At 55.3% G+C, this 13329-nt stretch overlaps 1 protein-coding gene across 1 annotated transcript in view; it reads right to left on the bottom strand.

The window, feature by feature from the left end:
- The window catches only part of LOC119110913 (death-associated protein kinase 1), a 37039-nt gene extending 26631 nt beyond the window's left edge, over positions 1 to 10408 (bottom strand). Inside the window, exon 1 of the mRNA XM_037234788.1 lies at positions 10362 to 10408. The gene's annotated coding sequence lies outside the window, so the exon portion shown is untranslated. The remainder of the gene's footprint in view (positions 1 to 10361) is intronic.
- Positions 10409 to 13329: the final 2921 nt, after the last annotated feature.

Here is a 13329-nt window from a genome sequence, read left to right as displayed (position 1 = left end):
TTTCCTTTGCCGCTGCACGGGAAGAGCCATGTCGGAATTGCCTTATTTCCAGGCAACCGTCGGGCCAAACGACGAGCGTTTGTTTCTACTCGAGAACAAAATGATCTTATCAAATCACGCAAAAAGTCGTACAGCCGCACTAATCCAGAGACCTGATGACAGCCGCCGACGTGGAACCAGGCGTGTCATAATGAGTCGTTGCTGCCCGTCAGAGTGCATGCCAACGGTTTTAGGATCGGTGGCGGGTGCGACCGGCCACTCGCGAGGGAGCCACCAATGACCACGTCTGCTTCCAGACAGCCGACACTTCCCTGCTAAACATAATGTGAGGGACCTAGCAGCCTGCCGCGAGGGAGCCACCAATGACCACGTCTGCTGCCAGACAGCCGACACGTCCCTGTTAAACATATTCCGAGGGACCTAGCAGCCCGCTTTTCTGGGACAAACCCATCGATGATTGAACCAACCGTTTGTTTTATCATCGCAATATTAACTAAAATGATCATTTCTACGATACGCTTTATAAATGTGGAACCATGACTAAATCTGCGCTCTTTCGGGGTTATATACAGCATATGCAAACTGCGACTGTGATACCAAAACCGTCCGAAATGGATATATTATGTCGGGGCACAGCGGCAGAAACCAAATGCCCACATCACGCCAGTGAAGGTCGGGCGATTAACAGAGGTGTTCCAGGGTAAAGGCAAACTACTGCTTACTGTATATAGTCTTATATTCACTGGCGTGAAATCGGGTCCTCCGGTCCATTGGGCGAACAGGTCTTGGGCGGGGGGCGACTACAAAGGAAGAGGGAAGCCCATCAGCCGACAACAAGCAGCGTAGGACGTCTGGCCCTGCCAGATAACTGCCTGAGCTCTCCTGAAGCTCAAGCACGCTGGCAGCATCCTCGCTGTCAGCCAAGCCAGAGGACGGCGGGGGCAACCGGTACAGCGGCCAGACCGGCTGCTCTCGGCACGTCCAGGAGGTAAAGGGCCCGCACGACGGCCATGCCGTGACCGTCGGCCTCCAGGTCTCACCCGGTGCACGGCCCTGCCGTGGGCCATGGCTCCGATTCCGGCTCCGGCTCAAGCTCCGGCTCCGGCTGCCGCCACCTCCACCGTTGCTGCGCCTCACCACGCATATGCCGCGCGAAGTCGGCCGGTTCCGCTGAACTGCCGACCCCCAGCGCCTCCAGCGGCCGTTCGGCGCACTACGGCATCGGCCACCGCCGCCGCGGGCCTGCTGCCGACTCCGCCGTCGACTCGGTCGTCGCCCGGCGCGCGCTCCGCGCGGCCCGGCACGCTCCTCACCCGTCCCGTGCCGGCACGGCTTCGGCTGGGGAGCCGTCGTGCAGACGTCACGGATGGGCACCGCACGCGCGCCGACAGTGGAGAAACCGCCGTCACCGTGCGCTCGTGAACCGGTCGGGTCCCACGGCGGCCGGGCCCGGCCCCGATCCGTCAGCAGAGACTGGGTCAGCGCTCATCAGCGGGGCGGCAGCCAGCGCGTCCTGCCGCCGCGCCACGTCCGGGAATGGTGACGGCTCTATTGTCGGCACGCGATCGGACCGCGTGCGGCCATATCGCTCTCGGCGATGCATCTCGCGGGACTCACCAGCCGGAGCCGCGAGGGAATGATGAGATGCCTGCAGGCAGCAAACCCCTGGGACACACACAGGGATATCGCTGCTCTGCAAACTTCTGTTGTATTATTTACCTAGATGGCCCCCAACTCATACAATATTCAAATCCTTGACCCGTGTTCCTTACACAAAGGAGCAGCCGCCGTCCGCTGCCAGAACCGTCACTGATTAAGGCATTATCTATTTTCGGAACAGTCGTCTTCTCGCAGCTTGCTAGTCGCAGCGTGTGTGCCACACGCAATACTTCACATCACAGGTGTGGCAGATGTGAGTTAGACATCCGCCGGTAATGACAACCCATACCTAGTTGGATCACGCCACATAAATCCGATCAAATCCTACACTGATGGTGGGGAGCACTAACAAATAATGAATGGACACCATTGCGATCTGGATTGAATGCTACCGTCCGGAAAGCATACTGCATCGTGACTTAACATGGAAGTGATGTACAACGATACGTCCTGCGAAGTTGTGTATAGCAACACAACAGGTCTGGAACGTCACAGTTACTTTAATTAATATGCATTTAAAACAATTAAAAATGCCGTATTACCGAGGTGAATGGAGCTACCAACCTTTCATGTCAGCTGCGTGCGGACGAGGCGTGAAACATCGCCTGTTCCCCGGTCCGAGCTCAGATCTTGCTCATCCGGGCGATTCCAACAACAGCTCGGCACACTCGCATGGGGCAGAGCCGGAACACATCTGGTATATATTTCCAGCAACAGCACAACCAACAGACCAGCTGAATCTCGCTCAGCAAACCAGGCACCGCGCACGGTTCACAGCGCCTACTTGTCTACAGTGCCCGTCCCCTGCTCCGCCCTCCTACTTGTCTACAGTGCCCGTCCCCTGCTCCGCCCTCCGACGCCGCACCCGATGAGGCAGGACACACAAATATCGTCTACCTCCACGGGTGCTGCCACTGTTCCTCCCACAGCATCAACGATGACCACCCTGACCGCGGTAGGGCGTGACATGACCACCCTGACCACGGTAGGGCGTGGCATGACCACCCTGACCGCGGTAGGGCGTGGCATGACCACCCTGACCACGGTAGGGCGTGACATGACCACCCTGACCGCGGTAGGGCGTGGCATGACCACCCTGACCGCGGTAGGGCGTGGCATGACACCCTGACCGCGGTAGGGCGTGACATGACCACCCTGACCACGGTAGGGCGTGCATGACCACCCTGACCACGGTAGGGCGTGACATGACCACCCTGACCGCGGTAGGGCGTGACATGACCACCCTGACCGCGGTAGGGCGTGGCATGACCACCCTGACCGCGGTAGGGCGTGGCATGACCACCCTGACCGCGGTAGGGCGTGGCATGACCACCCTGACCGCGGTAGGGCGTGGCATGACCACCCTGACCGCGGTAGGGCGTGGCATGACCACCCTGACCGCGGTAGGGCGTGGCATGACCACCCTGACCGCGGTAGGGCGTGGCATGACCACCCTGACCGCGGTAGGGCGTGACATGACCACCCTGACCGCGGTAGGGCCCCAGCCCGAATGTCGGACTTGCGTGGTGGAGGCGATGCTTTGCGTCGCGCCACCGTCATGGCGTGGTGCTCCGGAACAGGCAGGTCTCCGCAGGCCGAGACGGGCCCACGGGCCCACGCCAGCTGGACATCCCCTCTCGCCACGGAGAACTGTCGTGGGCGGCGGGTCGGCGTGGCAGCCAGCCAACAGCCAGCTCGGCCCGGGAAGCCAGCCAACAGCCAGCTCGGCCCGGGAAGCCAGCCAACAGCCAGCTCGGCCCGGGAAGCCCCCAACAGCCAGCTAGCCCAGAAGCCAGCCAACAGCCAGCCAACAGCCAGCTCGGCCCGGGAAGCCAGCCAACAGCCAGCTCGGCCCGGGAAGCCAGCCAACAGCCAGCTCGGCCCGGGAAGGCGCTCCATGAGCTCGGCTCTAGTACAAGCTTTGGACACTCAGCAGCGCGGCACACCGAACGGCACGAGCAGAGCGTGAGTATGTACAGGAAACCGGGCACGCAGAGGTCCAGAGGAGGTCCCAGATCCGATCACGACAGGATTGCTGTCCAGGGACCTCAGGAGTTCCCAGGTCCGATCATGGCAGGATGGCTGCTCGGGGACTTGGGTATCGAACAATTGAACCTAACGTATAACGCGGTCGACAGGGACGATTTTTTTAAACAAAAACTGCTAAGGATGCACCTGCAATTCGCATCCATTTTCTCCACGCAATACCACCCACCTGATGTTAATTTACTGACACATTTTTGGATATAGCTGCATTACCGGAGTGAAGCTCCGCCCTCAGTGCCCCCACGATGGCCCGTTACTTTGCAGTTATGTTCGCAATGCCCCATCTAGGTGATTCGTTTCTGTCTGGGTTAATTTGCGCACACCCATTTCAACCACATGCGGACGCATTAATATATGATACAGGATAACAAGCATGGCCAGGATAAAAAGGGTATTCGGTCATTTCTGGACGTGAAAGATCCCGCAATGGGACAGCTATAACCACATCAGCACAATGTAACGACGATGGGCCCGAGAACGGAGCGTTAATATTCGCGCGCACTGTCACAGCGGGCCGAACTGTCAACGGCGGGCCGACGTCCAGGCCCAACTCAAGCTTAATCACCGCGGCGGGCCGACGTCCAGGCCCAACTCAAGCTTAATCACCGCGGCGGGCCGACCTCCAGGCCAACTCAAGCTTAATCACCGCGGCGCGCCGACCTCCAGGCCAAACTCAAGCTTAATCACCGCGGCGGGCCGACCGTCCAGGCCCAACTCAAGCTTAATCCACCGGCGGCGGGCCGACGTCCAGGCCAAACTCAAGCTTAATCACCGCGGCGCGCCGACGTCCAGGCCAAACTCCAGCTTAATACACCGCGCGGGCCGGACGTCCAGGCCAAATTCAAGTTGAATCACCGCGGGGCGGGCCGACGTCCAGGCCAAACTCAAGCTTAATCACCGCGGCGGCGCGCCGACCTCCAGGCCAAATCAAGCTAATCACCGCGGCGGGCCGACGTCCAGGCCAAACTCAAGCTTAATTACCGCGGCGGGCCGACGTCCAAGCCAAACTCAAGCTTATCACCGCGGCGGGGCCGACGTCCAGGCCCAACTCAAGCTTAATCACCGCGGCGGGCCGACGTTCAGGCCAAGCTCAGGTTGTAATCACCGCGGCGGGCCGACGTCCAGGGCCATACTCAAGCTTCATTTTGTATTTGCAAATTAAGCCAGAGAGTGTTAGCATCAGCACCAACCACGCGGCAGCGGGACGACCAAACGTACAGTGTATTATTTAAAGTAATGAAATTCACGCGGCTGTGCCTCCAAATCGGGGTGAAGTGTCCCCAAGGAACGTACCATGACCTCCGGCCGGTGAGCGTCGAAGGTTTCCTGCGCCGGAAGATGGATTCCATAACTCATGCAATGGACCCGTCAAAAGAAGCTGCGCGCAAGGTATCTCTGAGCATCCTGAGCGGCCTGCGAACCCAGCGAAACCGGCTCTTCTGACTCTTTTCGCCAACAAATAGAGCATCCAATGATGGGCCTTCTATGCTTCGAAGGACGTGCGTTGTTGGTAGAACTTGAAGTCATATATTAATGTTTATGAGCTCTCGTTTTCAGCTGAAGAGAAAGTCTGGAAGAGCAATCTGGTCTGAGATCTGACAAAAGCAAACGTTTCAGGAAAATCGGTGCATCTTGTGAAATAAGACGTGACTAACGTTTATGCTATATAATGTGACGCATCTTTGTGTTAATCAACCTTTCCGTCAGAGAAAATCAACGGATCAGTTTGACTTGACAACGTGGGTGGTTGTTGATTTCATTGATGCGTAATCAGGTGCGTCATTTAACGATCCATTCTTGCTGAAGAAGACCGTCTTTTGACTTCAAAGCTGTTCACAGCAGCACTTCGAACTAGCACTCGCCACCAGAAGGCTCCAGTATATCTATGGTGCGTTTAACCTGTCTCCTTCAAGCCTGCCTCGAGCAATTAGAAAATATTAGAAGTATTCGTAAACCCGAGAACACTTCTGGACCGACACGAGGCTAATGGAGCGTTTCGAAGTTTTTGGAAGATACATTACCGCAACTGATGCGGTCGAAGCGTTGCCAAAGTCATCTGGAGGCAAAATAACAGTAACTAACCAACGCTGAGTGCGTGTAGCGTCCCGCAGCTCATCTTGACCGCGAAAGCCATTCAGGACGCGTCCTTAATGTACGCGACTCTTCACCACTCATTCAGCTTAAATCCAGCACGTTTCCCGGTGCATTTAACTGGGTTAGTTATCTGGCGTTGACACGCTTTCTTGCACACGCGGGTCATTCGATGACTCAACTTCAGCAGAATGAGCATTTGACGGTTCATTTTGAAGAGGAGATGACTTGGGCGGCACATCCTGAGATGTCATCTCGGACGACCTCTCTTGAGAAATGGGCGTCTTGGATGATTCAGATCCGGCAAGGAGCATTCCTGACGGCTGCAGGTCTGGAGGAGTGAGCGCTGTCAATGCATCGTCCTGAGAGGAAGATGTCTCGGATAACTCCGTCTTGGGAAAGGGTGTCTTGAATGATCCGTCTTCGGAATATGATGCCTCCGGTTTTGGTTGATGTTGAGCAGGGAGCGTCTTGGATTGTTCGTCTTGCGGAGAGATGATCTTCTCTTGATCATCGTGAGTAGCGGATTTTTCATACAGCTCGTTGTTAAAAGAGGATGCATCAAATGACGCATGCTGAGAGCAGAGCGCCTCCGTCATCAACTTCTCTGGATGAGAGGACGTCTCCAATGATTCCCCCTGAGGAGAAAGTGCTTCTTCTGACTCACCCTGTGCAAACGGAGCCTTGGATAGACAGTTCAGTGGACCTGGCGTCTCGGGTAGCATCTCCTGAGGAGTCTCTACCTTGGAAGGCTCGTTGCGACTTGAAGGGGTCTCTGATGACCCCTCGCGAGTACAAGGTGTCTCGGATGAGATATCCTGAGTAAAAGGCGTCCCTAAAGTCTCCTCTTCATTAAAATGCGTTTCGCCTGACTTTTCCCGAATACATGGTTTGTTCGACGACACGTCCTCGGCAGCATACTCCACGAATACGTCCTTCTCGTTGCGAGTCGATTTGAATGGCTCCTCTTGAATAGCAGTCACTTCGGGCGACACCTCCTGAGGACGGAGCGTACCGGCGGACCCATCCAGAAACGAGGCTGCGGTGCATGGCTCCCCCTGCAGAGAGAGGGGTCCAGATGGCTCATGCTGACAAAAACGCGTGTGTGATGACCCTTCCGAAGGACATGGCGTCTTGGATGACTCCTCCTGAAGAGACGACACCTTTGAGGTTTCCTCTTTACTAGTAGGTGTTTGGCGTGACATACTCTCAGTAAACAGCCGTTCAAATGGCTCATCTGCTCGAACATTGGCTTGTTTGGGTACATTACATGGAGAAGAGAGTGTCTCGCATGGTTCATCGTGATGAGCAGGCGCACCGAGTGACTTCTGATCACGTGACGTGACCTGGAAAGGGGCGCCAACCGACTTATCTACATCGGCGCCGGCGCCAACGGGGGCTTGGAAGCCATCTTGAACAATCGACGGAGACAGACGGTCCGCCGCCTTCACCTTCAGTGGCTCCGAATCCATATACTTCCGCGGTTCGACCTGATCAAGGATAGGGCGTGCTGTTTCAGACTGGTCATCAGCAACCGCCAGTGTCAAGATCTCATCAGTCCGAGAGCCGGTTGGTGCATGCTTGTCTTGACCAGTGTCGGGATTTTGTGGACTATCATGACCCACTGCGTCCTCTGGTGTCTTAGTTTGACTTGTCAAACCGTTCACCGCGCCTGCGCACTCTTCCGCGTCTCCATGCGCCACATTCAGTGATGCGCCTTCAGTGGGTAACGCATCGGGCGACTCAGAGTTAGGATGCTGAGGAGACTTGGGAGATTCAAGAGGGCCGGCTGCAAGGCCGGCCTCGCACGGCCCAGGCTCACTTGTTGCGTCCAGACCCTGGACCGCATCAGTGGATGCGCATAAGACGATGGTTGTATCCTGGTTGGAGCTAGCATCCGGAGACGCGGCCTGATCGATGGACGGAGCGTCCACCTGACCGGGTCCGTCAACATGTGCGACAGGAGAACTATCGGCTACAAAGTTGGCGACGGGACTACCGAGAGAGACGTCACTCTCGGGATGGCCAGGACAGAGATCTAATGCTTCTTCAGAATCGGCGGGGGCGTTGAGCGACTCCTGCATCATGGGGAGTTCCTTGGAGGCCGGTTCACTCTGGGAAAACAGTGTCACTGTTGGAAGGATTCAGCACTGAAGCGTAGGTTCATTTGTCAGCATTGAATCACGGCTCCACCCACCTGCTATCTTGTCATACCGCTTGTCACAGCCTGTACTCTACACGCGGGCTACTCCGGCCCGAGCCGTTAGAGAGCCGTCCTCAGGGGCGGAGCTTCCAAATTAAGTCGGGGAATGAGGGGGGGGGGCTCCAGCCCTCAACCAGGGATCCAGGCTTGGAGGGATGGAGGGAGTTGGGATAGGGATCCCAAACTGGAGAAAAGAGTGGACCAAATCAAAGGAGAAACCCGTTTGTTGGCGTGTTTTCGGGGTACATTTCGTCATTTTTCGACGCTCAGTCTCTCACGCTGACCGATTTTGCAAAACTATGCGCCTGACTATGCTGTATATATGCTCGTGAAATATTAAATGAATTTTGAGGACACCCCGAAACCATTGCACCATGTCAAAATTAGTCTTTTATGTTCTATTCAGGGTTTATAAGACACTCGTCATGCCTCTCATGTTTTTATATAATGTCAAATGTCTTTCCATTCAACACTTCGCGTTCGTCTCATAAAGTTTAGATTAGAAAAAAAATGTCAATGGATAGCGTTGGCGATTCTCCATTTCTAGAGTTGTCAGACGTGGGCTCAATCAGGCAGTGGCGCCATTTCACAGATCACCTCGCTTGAAAACCCGCCTCACCGTGGGTCTAAATGCCGGCACGTCAGTTTCGGTCGACAGGAACGAGGAAATTCATAGTTTCGGTAACTGCGAACGTAGTTTTGCAAAACGGCCAATGCACGAAGGGCCTACTGGTCGCCACGGGCTGGACTAGCGCCTTTGCCGTCTTCATGACCCAGCCCACCTTGTTTGGGCCGGGGCAGGTTGTATTTAAGACCTGTTTCGAAACGTGACATTGACAAGTAAATGACTGACACACCTGTGGGTCAGGCGGTAGCCACATCGTTCCCTCATTCGTAGACCGTGTAGTTGCCACAGCGCTCGCATTGTTTCGCGTCTTAATCTACTCTAGTAACCGATAAGTAGAAAGAGTAGCGGACCCACGGTCTCAGTTCGAAGGTACCTGGCCGTTGAATGCTCCGACCGGGTCTAGTTTGAGACGTGCTGTGCAGTTTTTGTTGTTGCAATAATGACATCTTATATTTCCCATATGAATCCAAGGGATGAGGCTATATTTTGCTTGCATTGCAGTGTTACAGAAAAGGTTGCGCAATATCGAAATGCCGATGTTCACATGTAAAAATCAGTATGATCAAATAGCATTTACGGATATGCCCAAAAATACGTGCAGCACAGCTGTAACACAAATGCATTTATTGTCGCTGAAAACTGCATAGAGGTTCTGTAAGTAAGTGCAAAGACATTGGTTTCCGCAAAGCGTACAGGCCGAGTCGTCAACCGAATTGATAACTGCTTTTACCGTTCAAGAGGCCCCCCCCCCCCGTCCAGCGGCCTGGCCAGTAGTTATATATACCTCTTTGCTAAAGCATAATATGTTGTATGCATATCATGCATGCATCACTTTATTAACACATACGTGCAAAACACGGGCAACATTTTGTTATCAAGCACATGCAAAATGTTGGCCATCTTTGTATTTTTCATCTTTCTTCAAAGGCTGATATCGGCCGCGTCACATGAGCTTAGTGAATGGTATCACATTTTAAGATTATCAGCCAGGTGTTCGAAACAGTTCATTTTCATCAGAGATGAAACCGGAAACCGGCCGTGATAATGGCTGGAGCTTTCTCCGATTCATCCACATTACGGGCCATCCGGTGACATTCTGCAAACCTCCTCTGACCTTTTGCTGACCTTTTGGTACGAGATACCGGCCTTCCGTTGATCCGACCCAGTCCTATAATAGTTCCTATATGGAGGCAGTGACTTACGATCGACGGCCCGACATCGTCCTCACCGCCGCGGCTACCTGAACTATGGTCCGCTCGCTATCGGAAATTCGTTCAGGTGCCACGAGCCCTCAGGCGATTCAGCCAGACTGTGTGTGTATGCCCCCTCTCCTCTATCTATCTGGGTATAGAGGTTGATAAAACCAACTGAAGACACAGCTGACTTATTGTCGGAGCCAATACGCAGCTTGGTTCGTCTTGGCGTGCAATCTCGTCTGAGCACTTATCTCGAAGTTTTGTACGGAGCTATTGGCTAAGAGTTTTCGGCATTCGCCATAGCGATTACCGTTCTGCTCAGCGGTGTGGTCGCCACTCGCCCTCGGCCAACCACCCGAACGCCATTCCTTGGCGGATGCCACTACGACGGAGACTATCCAACCACGACTTCTCACAGTCTGCTGCCATTTTAAAGCCTTGCCATGACGTGCCCGCAGCTTCCAGTCTCTGGCCCACCTACGCGACCGAAGCCGAAGCCGGCCACCTGGTGCCGGTCCGGTGAGTTGTCTGCCCTCACCTGGTAGGCGGCCACGGCCAGCTCGTTGATGGCCGGCGATGAGGCCGGGTGTGTGACGTCGGCTGCTCCTCCCGCTCGTCCAGCATCTCCATACTCTGGCTCCGGCTGCGCAGCTTGGCGCTCCGAGACAGCCGGTTGCAAAGCGACACCACCCGCAGCGAGTGCTGGCAACGGAAGCGACGCTTTCACCACGATTATCACACATGATATCCCCATGATATCACAGCGAGTGATAACACATGCAGGGTTCTGCCTGCAAGGAGCATGTAATTATAGAGAAATGGCACATACAGCACACAAATACATTTTGTAATGGCTATACTGGTAAGGTCCAAAGAGAGTGCTGCCAATGTGAGCCAGTGAGTTACAGACAAGAACCGATGATCGCAGCCCCAATGTGAGCCAGTGAGTTACAGACAAGAACCGCTGATCGCAGCCGGCTCGGGAACACGGATAGCACGAAGGGACGCGGCATGTAAGGGACCACTTCTGATGGAGCACGGCCAGCGCGGAGTGCTCAAACACGGGTACCACGGGGGGGGGGGGGGGACGCGGCGTGTAAGGGACCACTTCTGACTGAACACGGCCAGCGCAGAGTACTCAAACACGGGTACCACGGGGGGGGGACGCAGCATGTAGGGGACCACTTCTAACGGAACACGGCCAGCGCGGAGTGCTCAAACACGGGTACCACGGGGGGGCGCGGCATGTAAGGGACTTCTTCTGAGGGAACACGGCCAGCGCGGAGTGCTCAAACACGGGTGCCACGCGGGGGACGCGGCATGTAAGGGACCACTTCTGACGAAACACGGCCATCGCGGAGTGCTCAAACGCGACACTGAAAAGCGTTTACGCTAACACAAGACCCCGGTCGTTGGCCGACAAGACGGCCGGAGAGGTGAAGAGGAGGCTCAGGTCCTGTTGGCAGGCGGAAGCCAGTACCTAAGTGCTGCTCTGCCCGCTAGTTACACGTTATGATGTCTGACAGCGCTGGCTGCACGGCGCAGGCGATCCCAGTGACTCACCACAGGGCATTCCTGGAGCACTAAACGGGACAAGGGAGGACGTCCCCCGACGAGTTTTAAGACAGATTCCCCAAGCTTGCGCTCCACCACAACGGAGGTCAAGTGTCCCTACCCGGAAAGGAGCGGCCCCGTCTCGTTGCTCCGATCATTATCCGTTCCTTGACACGCGCCGGTCGGAGCGCGGCGGCACCGGTGCGTGACGCCCGCAGCTCGGCCCGGCCCCGGTCCGGAGCCGTATTGACCAGCGGGGCCGGCCGGCGGCGGCTACGACCGGGGGCACGGCGCCCTGCACTGGCGCCGCGCTGCACTGCAGCCGCGTCCGCCAGCATCGATTGGAGGCGGTGCTCCAAGCTAGGGACCAGGTCATGACCTTGGGGACGAGGACGGAGCCGAGACGAGCTGGGCACCGGGTCATGACCTTACGGCAGAGTCACGACCGGTCGGAGCCGAGCCGAACTGGGCGTCGGAACATGACCTCACGATAAGGTTATGACCGGTCGGAGCGAAGAGGACCTGGGCACCGGGCCATGACCTCACGGCAGAGGCACGACCGGCCGGAGCAAAGTGGAGCTCTACACCGAGTCATAAACTGAGGAGAAAGGAGAATCCCGAGCAACCGCACTGGACACCAGGTAACGACGTTCGCGGGGGGCGAAACGCACAGGGCTGAACACTGGCCTCTCAGTCTGCTTCTCATCGCATTCACCAGGGCATCTGCGTAAACAAAGGATATCAAGGATGCTAACAGAATGAGCCTACTCTTCCCCACCCAAAGCGATGAAAACCTGTTCTGCGAACTTTGTATAATAATGGGCGCCCCAACTGTGCCATCGTCCAGCAAAGCATGGGTGGATAACGGACAAACAACCCGTCATCACCGCGTGAAATGACCTGGCCGGGACCGTCAAGGTCATATAAATCTCGGTTTTTTACTGTGATCTTAGCGGAAGGAAGCAGGAGTGGACCAACCAAGGTAGGCATCACACATCCGGGACCATCACTATAAATCCAAATACTGCCACTGGCGGTATTTTCTCCTGGAGTTCAGAAAGGTCGCATTCATTACCCACTGGCGTTATTGGCGCTCTCCGCGATAATGATGCGCTGGCTCTGCCACATGTGTGATATTGTTGTGCGGCGTTCGGCAAACACCGCGAACGGTACAATATGACAGTTGCTCCATAAACAAGCGAGCTTCACCGGCGGCCGTCGTGCCCGAACGGCGAAAGTTTCAATAGATCCCCACGTGCTGAAAGGGCTGGGCTGGTTGTCTATTAAGTCTATTCAGCAATAATTCGCGTTAAGGACCCTGATCAAGGCATATCAAGTGCTGTCAACAGACGAGCCCGTAGTCTGTTCGCACGCCTGGGTTCCGTTGTAGCACAAACCTCATCACAGACGAGATCCGGCAATACGGCGACTTGGATTTCGCTGATTCGAGGACCAGATGGGGCAAGGGCACGTTTGTCCACTGTGCCAACGAACTGATAACGATTATTTACTGACTATACCGATTACTGATTATTTACAGATTACGTCGCATTGCAACATTTTCTCCTTCCATCAGATCGACATCAGGCCGTGACATGTGGGGATAAGGAGAACGTGACAACACCACCAACATTGCGACAAGACGCCACTGAATGGCGCAGCACGCGTGGAGGACGGTCATTACCGTAACGAGTCACACGTTGAAGCCTTGAAGTGAATCCCTTAAAATGCCTTGCGGAAGCCATAAGAGCTAGTCATTGCTGGAAGTGCTAGATGTCACGCCTAATTACAGTATTGGGTTTACTGTTCACAGCCTAATCTTAACTTATGACAGTTTTCATTAGATTATAGGGGGTCCTTAGGTCCTATAGGGGTCCTGATAGAAAATGGCAGTTATTTCTTGCGTTTTGCAGTGTTATTGCCTAAAGATTAACTTGTAGCTTTAAAGCGCC

This window comes from Pollicipes pollicipes, unplaced genomic scaffold (assembly GCF_011947565.3).
Source record: "Pollicipes pollicipes isolate AB1234 unplaced genomic scaffold, Ppol_2.1 Scaffold_724;HRSCAF=833_pilon_pilon_pilon, whole genome shotgun sequence".
Lineage (NCBI taxonomy): Eukaryota > Metazoa > Arthropoda > Thecostraca > Pollicipedomorpha > Pollicipedidae > Pollicipes > Pollicipes pollicipes.
This window is presented reverse-complemented; position numbering and strand designations above follow the sequence as displayed.